Source organism: Drosophila ananassae (genome assembly GCF_017639315.1).
Source record: "Drosophila ananassae strain 14024-0371.13 chromosome Y unlocalized genomic scaffold, ASM1763931v2 tig00000111, whole genome shotgun sequence".
Taxonomy (NCBI): Eukaryota; Metazoa; Arthropoda; class Insecta; order Diptera; family Drosophilidae; genus Drosophila; species Drosophila ananassae.
This window is the reverse complement of record NW_025319068.1, coordinates 373,918-376,580: the sequence shown is the minus strand read 5'-3', so window position 1 is coordinate 376,580 and position 2,663 is coordinate 373,918.

Sequence of the window (2,663 nt, the reverse complement as noted above, 5' to 3'; positions counted from 1 at the left end):
AAATTCTGTTACTGATAATTTACCCTGTCTTAGGATACTTAACTCGGCTTCTAGTACGTGGATTGGTCTTCTATCGTTGTAGATAAAATGCAGTCTAGATAATATGGCGTTAAAACTTAGTACTGTACCATGGTTTGTAAGCGCATCATGAGCCGTTCCCATGATTTTATTCCTCAATATTGTTAGTGCAATAAAACATTGTTCACTGTTTATTTTATATAATCCCATTGCTGTTTCTGCTGCCTCTCGCCAGCCTACATATTGGGTTTGCTCCCCGTAAAATTTGGGAAGTGCTTTTACCACCTCCAAAGTTGTTTCACAACTAACGTTCGGGTCAATTATCTGAACCTTGTAATCTTCTACTGAATTGTTTTTGTTTTCTAACTTCGAGGTTAGATCATCTACCTTTGCATTTAAATCATTCAATTGGACATTAATTAGTCTGTTTATTAATTCCATCGTTATGCTACTGCTACTACCTAGTCCACTACCTATCATGTGTGTGTTAGCTCCACCTCCGTTTGCCATGTTTAAATTTTCTAAACTTTTAATTATGTCTTCCAGATTGTTTTATTTTTAGTAATTTCTTTCTTTTTTGGTGTTGTATAATATGAATTTTGATATTATATCTATTATTAATAGCTAATAATTATAATTATCCTCACGGTGTTGGTAGCTCTTTTCTGGTTCTTTGATGTCTTCTTGTTTCCTTGCGGCTTCGTAGCTTTTTGATGTGGTCTCTCCCCTGCGTCTTCTCTCCTTCTTTATTCTTCTTACGATGGATATTGTTTTGTGATTTTAACTTTTTTATTATATTTTTATACTTTCTTGCGATTTTTGCAATTTATTGTTTTTTACACTTTCTTATTATTTGTATTTTATTGTGTTTTATTTATTTTTATTTTTTTTTTTTTTTGTCTTATTGTCTTTTTGTGATTTTATTGTGATTTTTTTACACTGTTTTTTTTTTATTTTGTTTTGATTGTCTTTTTGTGATGTTATTGGGATTTTTGTGCACTGTCTTTTTTTTATTTTTAAATCTTTTTTGGTTTCTTTGTTAACAATATTTATTGTTTATTTTATTGAAATATTATTTTGAATATTATATATATATATATATATTTATATTTATTATATATTTAATTTTATTTCACTTAGTTTTTTTTGTTTTTCACTTTATTTAGATAGATGTTTTTCCTTTCTATTTTTATGCTTTTTGTTTAATGTATTTTTTTAAAAGTTTTTTGTTATTTATTATAATTATTAAATTCCTTTTTTTAATATAATCTTTTTGGGAGTTGTCTTTTGTGGGTTAACTTTCACCGATTTTCTATGGGAACTTATGAGTTTTCTTAGGACCACGCCGGTATTTCTGTTTAAATTAATTTTTTATTTCATTAATTTTTTTATTTTGAAACACCTTTTTTTAGCATGGCCCCACGTTGGGCGCCAATTAAATTTGTTCCGAAGTTTATTTTTAAAAAAATAATTTTTATTTTATTTCTTATATTTTAACAAACTTTCACTTAAATCGACTTTTAATGTTAAAGCCACTTTTCACTCCACGATTATATTTTATTTGAGCTTAGTGCGATCCCGATTCAAGACTCAATCAAGACAAGACTGACTTTGCTGATCTTATCGGTTTACCATCAAACCTCGGCTTAAGAGAGAAACCTCAAAAAGGGCTATTTGTAAATCTAAACCATTGTCCAAAGAGACATTCAGAGAACGGACAATTGGCTGATGCAATAGTTGACTCATTGGTGAAAACTGATAAGATCGGAAGATATATCAAATTCGGACTGTCGGCGGCGAGCCGGATCTCTTGTTTATTAGTCTGGCTCAGACCGTGGAAAAGTTTCAGAAATATGATTACAGTTAGAGCTGGATGTTTAGTCTGGGATAATTGCTTGTGACTATTGAGGGGATTACTAATGAGGGGAAGATTGACAAACAGGATATGACTCATCCAGCAGAGGCTTCTGCGATTTAAAATTATGTTTATATATTGTATTAGATTAGTTAAGCTAGGGGTTGGATAACATTGGATTTGACGACGAAATCACATGCACCAAACTTTGCGGTGGGACGACGTAGTCATTTTCATCCAGGTAACGCTTCATTTGTGATCACAAACTCTGTGATGGCCATTCTCACGTGATAAACTCCTGCCCAAGGTTTTTAAGCTTGTCGCCTAAGGTCAATTAGCGCCTAGCGACGGTGTTTTTCGTTCAGCGCGCGCCGCCGTCAATTCCCTTGTCGCTAAGGATAGTTTTGGTGATGTGGTGTTGCTAGCCACTGCCAATATTCTGGTTACGAACCGCTCCGGAGTTCTACTGCCCTGACGAGCGCTGCTCGATTCTGGCTCGCAGGTGCATTTAGTCACTTGAACGCTGACGGACCAGTTGCAGCTGCGGAAGATAACTTCTCCGGTGACTGTATCCGGTATAGGTTACGCAGGGTTCTCTACAGTTGGATTTTCTGTGCAAGTCAGTTTGCAATCCCTAAGATCTATCTACTCCGCACAATTAACTGCGATCATAGCCTCCAACATCACTGAGTCTTTCCATACTGTCTAACACAGACGTTTGCACCAGTTCGGCCATCTTCTCCGTCAATATGGTGAGCAGCCTCTTCTCCATAGCTAGAAGTGTAATGGC